The sequence below is a fragment of the Phyllostomus hastatus genome, unplaced genomic scaffold (assembly GCF_019186645.2).
Source record: "Phyllostomus hastatus isolate PE091 unplaced genomic scaffold, TTU_PhHast_1.1 phas_contig_150, whole genome shotgun sequence".
Taxonomy (NCBI): domain Eukaryota; kingdom Metazoa; phylum Chordata; class Mammalia; order Chiroptera; family Phyllostomidae; genus Phyllostomus; species Phyllostomus hastatus.
This window is the reverse complement of record NW_025333611.1, coordinates 13,513,246-13,524,454: the sequence shown is the minus strand read 5'-3', so window position 1 is coordinate 13,524,454 and position 11,209 is coordinate 13,513,246. Positions and strand designations below refer to the sequence as shown.

The window sequence follows — 11,209 nt, the reverse complement described above, 5'->3', positions numbered from 1 at the left end:
ACAATTTAGTGAGAAGCTTCCTGTTCCTAGAAGTTCATAAACATTTCAGGTAACCAACCTCAAGAAACACGCACATGTGCTGCACACACACAGAATACTTTGCAAACGATTTCAGGGGACCTGTGGGCCCCCGGGTCCAGGTGAAGTGCGCTGCTGTAAAGCTCTTCTGAAGTCCCAGCTGGCTGGTTCCGATGAAGCGGGATGAACCTGAAAGGACTGGGGTTTCATGGCAGGAAAGCAGTGACATTAGTCCCGGTGGCCTTTTCTGTTGCTGTGGGATCTTGCAGGGTTTTTATGAAGGACTTTACAACTACTCTCAAGGTTGGGCAGAGCAGATGACACTATGGGTTTAAGAGGGCAGACTCGGAAGCTAGTTGCTAGAATTAAAATGCCAACTTTGTTATTTATGACCTGTGTAAAATAGGGCATGCTACTTAACTTTTCTAAGCCTCTGTCTCAACTTCCGCACAGTGGACATGATAATAATGATGAGGAGGACATCGGGTAGCTCACTGTAGCACAGTGCCCAGCACAGAGAAAAACCTAAGTACATGAATTGCTTAAGATTACTACAATTAGCAATGAGCTTCTATCCAAGGTCATTATCAACCTCAAGTCCACTTCTCCTTGTAATTTATCATACATTGTAATGCATTCGTTTTCTGTTATCTTTCTTGGATGTTACTATGTAGCTACACATAACTATATTTATATGTGTATATGTGTGTGTATGTGTGTGTATACAGAGTCCAACACAAATAATGCCCCTTTTTATTACAAAATCTTATATTACAAAATCATAAGCATGTAATTCTATAACATAACAATATCACACTCAAGCACACTATGTGACATTTTAGGTGAAATGTTCGAAGTAAAACTAAATTATTATACCCATGTTATTACCCTACCAACCATACTCAAGCAGGTGTTACTTCTGCCAGACTATATATATTTTTTTCCTTTCACATAAATTAGAGAGCAGCTTTTCAAAGAAATCAGTGAAATAGATCAAGAGAAATTTCTTTCAATAAATCTTATTTCATAGAAGGTTTAATTTTGTTCTTATTACATACTTATAAAATGTTACTATTTAAGTCAAAGGCTTCGCTGGATGAAGCTTATTAATAACTTATGTGAAATTGCCAGTGATTGGTTCAGCCTCATCTCTGCCATGCTACTCACACATTCCCCCAGGGGTCTCCTTCCCTTGGGGTGCCCCCCACAGGGCCCAAGGTGTAGCTTCCTCCCCATCCCCATCTTTCACAACTCTGTCCAAATGTTACTTCCTCAGCCTTCCCTAATGTCTATCCTGACACCCTCCCTCTACCCAGTCTCCACCTACCTGGCAGTTTCTCTGCCTTAAGTTCTCCTTTATTGTACTTGCCTCTGTTTTTAATTACATTGAGTGATTATTTGACTTATATCTGTGTTCTCCCCAGTGGAGGGTCTGAGGGCATCAATAACCTGCTTTAGATTACAAGATGGTAGAGGCCCTGCTGCCTGCCGTGATTTCTCCAGGCCCAGGGACACTTTAGGCAGTGACAGGCAGGAGCCTCTGCAAACCCCTGCGGGGCTGGAAGCTGGATCTGGCATTCTCCAACACCCCAAGAGAGCAACAGCCTGCTGCCAGTAAATTAGGAGAGCAATCATTGGAAACCAAGTCCCTCTGACTAATGAGGTACCTGAAATTGAGACGTCACTTATAATCTCTTTCCTCCTAGACTGTCTGGACCAAAATTCTAAGGTATTAAGAAATCATTTTCATTTTTCTAAGGGAAATCAAAACACTTGAATGTTAAGAAACAACTTGTCACCAGAAAGTTAAAAATGGGTTTTAGTATTAGCTTCTTAATGATTTTTGAAATATGCAAATCATGCTGGAGCAGATGTGCCACAAATGGATAGCTTCCAATGTCCTGTGAAAATCTGGGATGCCTCGGAGACTATAAAAATAAAATTTGAAACACAATGTCATTCTGGCAAAGGCTTGGTAACCGTTTTGGACTGCACCAAAATATTTAATTGTCTTGGACACAGAGGATCAATGGCGTTCTCCAATTGGTGAACTTCTTATGTGGAGATTAAATGAATCATGGGGTTGTAATTAGTTGTAATTACAGCCATAGCTTCTTCTGTTTTTGTCTCTTTGCTGAGGCAGTCGTCTGTGATGGCTTTGGAATAACTTGTTCCTGAGTCTGGGAAGGGTTCCGGAAAGGAAGTTTTCCATTCAGCTCTCATATACCCTACTTATGCTTTCAGGCAAAAATGACTTGCTTTTAGAGTTACTCATTTTTAAGGGCTTTTTATTTCCTCTTCCTCAGACGGAAGCACTGAGTTGGGGAAGCACAGAGGCCAGCCACAGGTGCAAACCAACTGCGTCACTGCTGGATGGATGCCACGCCTCAGGTGGGAGCTCTAACCATGACACAGGGGAGCAGAGGGAGGGCCGTTCCCTCATCCATTCCCTCGGGAAGACTGGGAATAAGAAGCTGCTGCTTACACACCAGGCCCTTTGTATGAGCACTGTTTCCCAGCTGGGGGTGTTAATGAGGGTGAATTACTACCAGGATATCTGGAGCACATCCCCTGCGGGGCACGGTCCTACTCTTCCTTCTCCAACCCTACTGCCGAGTTCTGTTATTTCCCTCCACTTGATAAGAGAATCCTTTGGCAAAAATATTGCTTCATTCCTTTTGTGAGCCTATTCTTTGAAGAGATGTAGTGTCACATAACGCCTGCCAAGGCTGTGGATGGAAAATTCTAGAAACATCCTACCCCAGGCAAACATACATTTGTTGCCTGATTCTAGGCCCTAATGAGGGTTGGACACATAGAGGGCAAGATCAGAGTACATTCACAGCTTCTCTTGAAACCCTCTAGAAGGAAAACATCTTGTGAGATTTTTATTCCTCAGAAGTAATAAGAATAATGAGCAACAGTTATATAGTGATTACTGTGTGCCTGCCAGTCTGCAACAGATCTTTCATGCGTGCACAGCACGTTGCCAGCACTGTAAAGGGGAATAAAGCCAGGAGAGCGCTGCTGACCCAACCTTTCCCCTTGTGATGCTGACATTGCCGTGGGGAGCCGCATGTTTGAAGCCCCACATTCGAGGATCTTTATAGTGAAAAAGGGATCAGACTTGCTTGGTCATTCTGGGAACTGGAGTTAGGGACGAGGCAGTGGAAATTACAGGGAGGTGGACAGGTTAGGCCAGTGGTCCTCAAGCATGGTCCTGGACCAGCAGCATCAGTAGCATCCAGGGATGAGTTCCAGATGCAAATTCTCATGCCCCGCACCAGACGGACTGAGGCAGAAACTCGGGGTGAGCCCAGAAAGCTGCTGGTTTCACAAACCCACCACTGATTCTGATGTTCGCCAAAGTTTTAGAACCACGGGATACGACAGAAGGAAGAATGCTCTACCCAGTGGAGTTTTCCAGCAACACACTGAGGTGTCACTGCAGGTGGGGGAGAGTGCCCATCACTGGACATGAGCACGCAGAAGGCTGGAAGAAGAAGCAAAGGGTTTGGACTTCAGCATCTCCCATGCTTATCTAGTGATAAAATAATTGTATAATCATGACACCAGTGGGAGCTTGAAAAATGTAATGCACAATTGCATTAAATAACGAAGACTGTTGAAATGCTCCCAAATGAAATGCTTGCTGCCAGAGATCGTCAAGTTATTTTTATACTCCATAATGTACAAAAAAATTAGAATAATAAAATTACTTTTATTATTAATGTGTTCATGTGAACATTGCTGACATAGACATCCCCTCTCCCAGTTACCTGGTGCTGTAGCAAATCAAACACTTGGTGTTTCTTCCAATCCTGGAAAATGCAATCTAGAAAAAACTGGAAGGTAGCAGAAATTAAATTTGAAATGTTCCTGTTTTTTTCCATGACTTTTTCAACTCTCCCTCTCTCCCCTTTTTTCCTCTTTTCCTGACAATGCTCCATCCTTACCTCCAAAGCCCTTAGGACCCAGTGTGTTCATCTTCCTCCCCCCACCCCAGCCTTCCCAGTCTTTCCTTACATTCTTGCTCCCAGGAGGCTAATGTTTAGGCCTTTCTAGTTTATCCATCTTGATCAGCTCTGTGCTTGTCCCACAAATTGCAGGGCACCTATCTGCTCACAAATCTGTGCTGATGGAATACGAATTGCTAATGAGTTATTGGTTAATCTCTTGAAGAACCTGTTTGCTTTTTCACTGGAGCCTTCTAGAGCTAATGCCTGTTCGGAGGAGAGTTTTAGAAAGTCAGCCTGGGGGAAGGGCACAACATGGAGACAATTTCTCAAAATTGGCCCCAGTGTGATTCCCTACATCAGAATTATGCAGGGTTTTGTCGAAAGTACATTCTCTGCGTCCACCCAGATATATTTAGTGTCTCTGGGAATGGGCCCACACATCTGCCTCTTTAAGTATCCCACAGGAGTTCTGTGCTAACTCAGATGTGGGAACCATGGTCAGTCCCCTCCCTGTCTCCTACAGAATCATCCTTCTAAGCTTGGTCAAGTCCAAACCTAACCTGTCTAGTATTTACCACAGAGATTCTTCTCTGGAGTCCCAACTTTTTTAGGAACTGAGATTGAAGGTAAAATACAACCACCGACTTGGCCTGAATTTGATACAGGCTGTGGAAGAGATGGGGTGTCCTCACTGCTCTTGTGTGACCCAAGCAAAGTCCCCATCAGCTACCTCTTTGCAGTTATAAGTCTATTTGCATTTTTCCAATAGGTCTGGGGATGGGGTTGGGGTGGGAGGATTACAGCATGAGGACAAGCAGACTTTACTCTGCTTTCCCCGTAACTACTACATGTGAATAGAGATCTGTTTATGGTCACTTATTGTCCCCATGATATTTTGGCCTCATTTACAGTGGGGATTGACATGATTGAGAGGCAGCCCTCTGGGTTTCCTTTGCAATAATCTAAAAATAAACAAAGCCCAAAGGATTCATTCCTTCGTCCCATTAATCTGCAGGAAGGCAGATGGTGCCCAATAACCTGATCTGAATTGCCAGTAAGGCTTGTCATCATTTTGCTAAGCACTTGCTGTTAAATTTTAAGGGATGCCGTCAGGTGGTGCGGAATGAGCTCTGAGAAAGGTTACTCGGGCCTGTAGGGCAGGAAATCATGGAAAGGGAGTGAGTCTGTATGCACACAATCTCCCTGAGAAGGAAGGGGTTTAGTGGGATGAGAAGGACTGGGGAGGATTCTGAAATTCGAGGTTGAAGGGGAAAGTGAGGCAGAAAGGGGAGAGTTAGCAGGAATGTAGCATTTTCCTAGGACCTCGAGCGCACCCAAGTTGTCAGTTTGAGGCCACCAACTGTTTCTTGCTTATTGTTACCTTCTCACCATTCTTATATATTTTGAGGATAGTCAATAAATGCCAGCTAAATGGATGATGCAAACCCTTGATTGGTGGGAAGTTTAACTGGAGTAAAGAGGAAAGGAAGAAGGACCAAGCTAGGGAAAGGACATGAGCTCCCACAAAGAACTGAAAAGATGAAAAGAGTCCTAGGTTGGAGGACTTGGGTTCTAGTGCTGACTCTGTCTGATATTATGTCACAGAGAAAAGCCTCATCAATGACCAGATGGAAGGAGGTGAGAACCACATTGCTGAAGTGACCTGCTACTTTGTTTGGGGTTAGAACCTAAGACTCCAAATCTCTAGAGCTGTTTCTACAGACGTCAACAAATTTGCTCCTCTCCTGTGTGTTCAGTGGATGGTTTATTGATTTTTCTAATTCATAGTGGTTAATTCTGTTGATTTTTTTAAATGTCAAAATTAAGTGGCTGGAGTAAAAGATCAATAAGATACTTTTCAGCCTCAAAATTTTGTTGTATATTCTGTTCTATTTGTAAAGAGACAAGTTTGTTTTGCTTTATTAGTACCCAAACTGTTAGTGACCTTGAACCAGCCTAACTCAGTTATGGGTATGGGAAAATCCTGAGGGGTCATCTTCCCTTGAGAAGAATCAGCTGCGGCCTGGCCACGTTTGCTCCAAGGACCAGACATCTTGCTCTAGTGCTAGACTTGGGTAGCTTTTACCTGCCTAATATCCACTTGTTTTATTCCTTTCATCGTTCCTCTTGGGAGAGCTATCTCTCCCTCATTCTCAACCATGTGGCTCCCACCCCCACCCTCCAGGGGTGAACACTTGACTGACATTTCGCCAGCTGGAGTATTCTACACCCTCTGGCCACCGTGTTTAAGGAGGAGAACCTAAATCAAGACAGCCTAATGAGACTCAGCCTTCGGTTTTTTTCCAAAACAATTGAGAATGAGGTTCCTTTCCTCCAGTGTCACTGAACTATGTGAATATAAGCTTGAAGTTGCTTAGACCTGAAAATGAAGCCAACACAGAGAGAAACCAACTGAAAAGTGGAGAGAGATGCATTACTTGTGACACGAATTGACCCTTTGTCTCAAGCTGTACCTGAAGGTCGGTTTACCCCTGGACTCTTCAGCAAAAGGGAGCCAGTGAATCCCCCGCTTTGCTAAAGTTTGTTTTAATTGGGTTTTTCACTTGGAGTGAGAAATGTCCAAACTGACACAGTCACCTTAGTACTTAGAATAATATGCAGGGAGAAGAAAAACGGACAATTACAATATAATGATCAAATACAGTGGCAACCTCTCAGGAGCTATTGGGGCTGCGTAATCTCAGCCTGCGGGGGACAGCAGGCTTTAGCAGTACTGCGGCGCCACGGCTAAAACACAACTGAGCAGTTTATGCCTGACCCGCAGTCATAGAGGTGGTATGGCATGGGGGGGTTGGCAGGGCAGAGTCCTCAAGTTCTAGGAAGTTTGTGATAAATGCAGATTCCTTGGCTTTCCTAGATCTGTTGATTCAACATCTGGTGGTAGAGGTCTGGAATTTGCTTTCTTAAAGATCTCCCAGGTACACTTTAGTTTGAGATCCACTCTCGTAGTTTTGAGAGGTCAGACTTTGAAATTAGAAGTTCTGCATTTGAATGGCCTCTGCCCTTTACTACCTGTCTGACCTTGTGCGAGTAACTTAATCTCCTTTCACCCTCAGCTTTCTTATCAGTAAAATGGGGATAATAATACATCAAAGATTGGGAGGATAAATTAAATAATGTGTGCATATAAAGCACTTAAGCCAGTGTTTTTATCTCAGAAGTATTCAGTAAGTATTGTTATTATTATGACATGAAACTATGAGATCAGGGAGCAGGCTGAGGAACACTCACAAGGAACAGGCAGAATGTTGGAGTGACGGTGCTCCCCAGAGTGTATGGCATGGCACGTGTAGTGGTTAAGCCTGGAGGCTCTAGAGTCAGAACTTCTGCATCAGATCCCGGTGCTGCCAGTTACCAGCCCTGAAGCCTCCTATACGACCACTCTGTGCCTTAGTTTCCTCGTCTCTAAGGTGGGACTAATGGTGGTACTTAACTCACAGTTTTGGGGTAATGATTAAACAAGATAACGGATGCAAAGACCATAAACAATACTTACTAGTTTTATCATGACCATTCCCCATCTTTCCAATTATAATATGCTTTTCCTTTGTGCTTCACACCCACATTGCCTTATTCCTCTGGGATCCACTTCCACTGGCTCTTGCCCCTGTTATTGAATGAAGAAATTAGATGCAGAGAGAGGGCTTCCCACTTGTAGCTCTTGACTTGAGCGGAATCCCCCTAGCAAGGGCTCTGCCTGGGGAGTGCGGGAGGTACCTGCTTTGTGCCGAGGGCCTGGTTCTTGTGTGGACTGCCTATGTGTTGGGAGAACCGACTGAACAGACTTCAAGTTAACATTTGCAAAGTGTCAGATCCCTGAGCATTTCCTTTCTGATTGAGCCCCCAGGAAACCTCAGGGCCCAGTGGATTAAGAAATGAAGAACAAGCTGCTGTCTTTGGGCCGTAAGTCATGCTGATGGATGTATCACTCTAGTCCTGCCTGCCAGGTCTGTGTAGGCACTGAACATTCGAGGACCTGCTTATACATGTTTTAAGAGAAAATAATCTAGCAAGCCACATAAGGAGAATATAACCGTAGGAGCAGAATGGCTATGTGGCTGTGCTGTCCAAGGGCTAGGAAGAGTTTGAAGAAATGTCAGAACCTGAAATACATTTTCCTCCTCTATTTAGGAAAAGATGATTTTTAATGCTTCTTTTAATCTTGATTATTTAAGATCGCAGATCCCAGATTCTATAATATTATTCAAAGTTGCTTCTCTTGGGAAGTTTCTCGATCCCCCTGAGCTTCCAAGAGTGGAAACAAGATGAGTGGCATCTGCAGTTGAAACCAGGCCATGCTGCTGAACAGTTGGCAAACCTAAGTTGTTCTCTTCTCGCTAGAAAGGGTGCAGGGTTGCATATTAATTCACAATTACTCATAAAGTAGACAGCAAAGCTTCTCTTTTGTCAACACTTGGACATACAAATTAGGTAATATTGATTGGGCTATGAATCTTTCATTTCCACCTTGCCTCATGGTGCCAATCACCTTAAATGAGGCTAGATTAACATCAGAAGTGACTCACACTTGGCTAGGTATCTGAGTCTAGCCCCCGCAGACTTGCTGTATTTTGGCTTCAGTTTGTCAGCTGAATTCTGTTACTGACTACTCAAGCGCAGAAGCGGAACCTTATAAGCCTATCTCCAGTTTATCCTGGATATGAACTTGTGTTTCAGAGTGATCTTTGGTTCTGACAATATGGCAGAGAAAATTCATAGGGAGGCTGAATAAAAAATAGAAATGGAATTTTATAAATTACTCTGGCATGAAAATCCACAGGAACAAGAAATGAAGAGAGAAATCAAAGTCAGGACCATAATGGAGAGCTGGCTTTTCAGCAAAATATATGACCCAGATATTGGCCCTAGGAGCTGAAGGTTGGGGGTTTGACTCCCACTGGGCTAGAGAAGATGTGGCTCGAGCCCTTGCTAGGTAGGGAAGCTGGAACCGAGCTTCAGTGTAAAGCCTTGATAAGTTGTGCTGTCCGTGGAATGGCAACTCGCACAGCTCCACATTTGATTCTAGGAAAGAAGCGGGACATTTTGCCACCTGTCTAGAGAACTGGTTTAAAAGCACAGAAATATGTATATCCAAAAGACCAAAACCCCAGGTCTATGCCACATATGGGTATGATACCCGGGTGTATATAGCTTATAAGTTAGCATGGACAAGTCAGGTCCATTCAACCCTTAGGCTACAATAGAAGCAATTGTAAAACTGTTTCTTGGGAGCATTTTTACAACTCAAGGCACAAAGGACTCACATAAGGAAATTAACCACCATGAGGAAGAGTCAGCAGGTGTGGCAAAAGGGTAATTAGCACCCCAAGAGTCAGAAATAATCTATAAGAGGTTATAAAATAAGAACATTTGAAGTTATTAAAAACATGAAAGAATGAATAGTATGATAAAAAGAAGTAGCAATTTTATACAAATATACCAATAGAACTCATACATAGTTTTTGACCAACTGCATTTCTTTGCCCAGGACTGAGGGACTTCTTTCCAGGGCACAGGATTTTCAGAGCTCATATAGAAAGTCTCAGGTAAACCATGATGGTTGGTCACCCTACTTCAACTGGTAATTGAAGATATTTTAATAAAGGGACTATTTACAAACCATGGAAAGGGTTTGGAGGACCCAACAACGTACAGTTCAAGCAACATCCTAGACCTAACAACAATTGGGAGCCATTACTACCCCTAAGCCTGAAGGGGCCAGAGGACAGTATAGCTGCTGAAAGCCAGAGAAATAAGGTCCATGCCTGACAGGAGCCCGCAGTGGAGAAAAACGCATCAACTTCCTCCTGCCTTCCCACTGAGCTCCTGTTGGGGCCTCCCGCTGGCTAAACTCAGCTGACAGCCAGAGGACAGGGAGCCTGTGAGCTGAGCCTATAGGTCAGCCTCCTGAGGCACAGAGCAGAGTGGAGAGCACTGCAGAATGGCGCTTGAGAGCCAAGTGAGGACTAATCAGGACAGACGCACCACTAAATCGGTCACCTGAGCCTCCGTATGTGAACCCTCCCGTGTTAACGCAGTTTATATAATATCAGAACGAGGAGCGGGAAGAGCAGAGAGGAGAGCTGAGCCCTGATGCTGCTCCTGGTATTCACAATCAGTGTGATTTTGAGAGAGCTTCTTCCTTTACGTCAAAGTAATCTGCTAATTAATTAGCAAACCTTTCTAGAACAGAAGCCTCAAGTTGGACATCCATAGATCAGATTTTTATTGCAGAAATTGTTTGGCCTTTACAAACTTTTCAGATAAGTCTGAATGACCCAACAACATTGAAAAAAACAACAATTCACATGAAAATCTGGATTTCTAGCTTCCTTTGTGTTTCTGTGTGGAAACAATTGCCTAAAGAAACCACTTTGGGCAGGGCCCTGTACTCCCAGTTCCCCAGGGCTCTGCTTCACCCCTTTACATTATTACCTGACTGCTCCCAATAGGAATTTGAATTTGTAACCCTTGAAAGAGCTCTTTCAGCTTTCAGCATTAACAGTCTGTGAAATTTAGGGTATACTATAATTTTTCCATATGAACATAGGCCTTTTGAATTTTCTACTCTAGGTAGCTTGGGAAGCTGGCAGGTGCTATTTTTGCATATCTTCCTTTACATCTTAAATGCTGCACATATGCAATTTTACAAAGCATATGGTTTTCCATGTGCATGACTACACTTTGTTGATTTTTCCTTTTCCAAGTTCTCCAAAAGCCCAGTAGAATAAACATAAGCTGCCATTTAGAAAACAGTTCTGAGGAAGAAACCAGCTGGGGCTGAAAAGGTGAAGGGATCCAGAGAGCCGCCAAGTGACCAGACTTGGGGTGCAAGATTCCATGGTTCATAAAGACCACAATTCTTCTTCTCCCCTTTGCATGACAGATGGTGAGCATGGGTCTGAAACAGTTCACAGGTGGGATTGCCTTTGTTTCTCTGGCTTGTGGTGGAGAATGGAGGCAAAAAGGTAAAATTCTGTGTGTGATAGAAGCTTGAATGGAAATACCCACAAATGTTTTACTGGATGATGGGCCCTGGGTCTTCCATCTCCTGCCAGCACCTATGGAAGGAGATCAAAGCGAGGAGAATCTTTCCTAGGCTCAGGGGAAAGATTGATCTGGAAAGAGGGTTTCTTCAGAGACCAGCCTTGCTTAAGAGATGCTCACAGCGAGCCTGGCAGGCCAGGGAACTTGGAAGTAGGTGGCATCAG

At 43.7% G+C, this 11,209-nt stretch overlaps 1 long non-coding RNA gene across 1 annotated transcript in view; it reads left to right on the top strand.

Annotated features, from left to right (window-relative positions):
• Positions 1-2,340: 2,340 nt before the first annotated feature.
• Positions 2,341-11,209, top strand: part of LOC123813252 — a 30,337-nt gene continuing 21,468 nt past the window's right edge. Inside the window, exon 1 of the long non-coding RNA XR_006784695.1 lies at positions 2,341-2,409. This is a non-coding gene — a long non-coding RNA (uncharacterized LOC123813252). The remainder of the gene's footprint in view (positions 2,410-11,209) is intronic.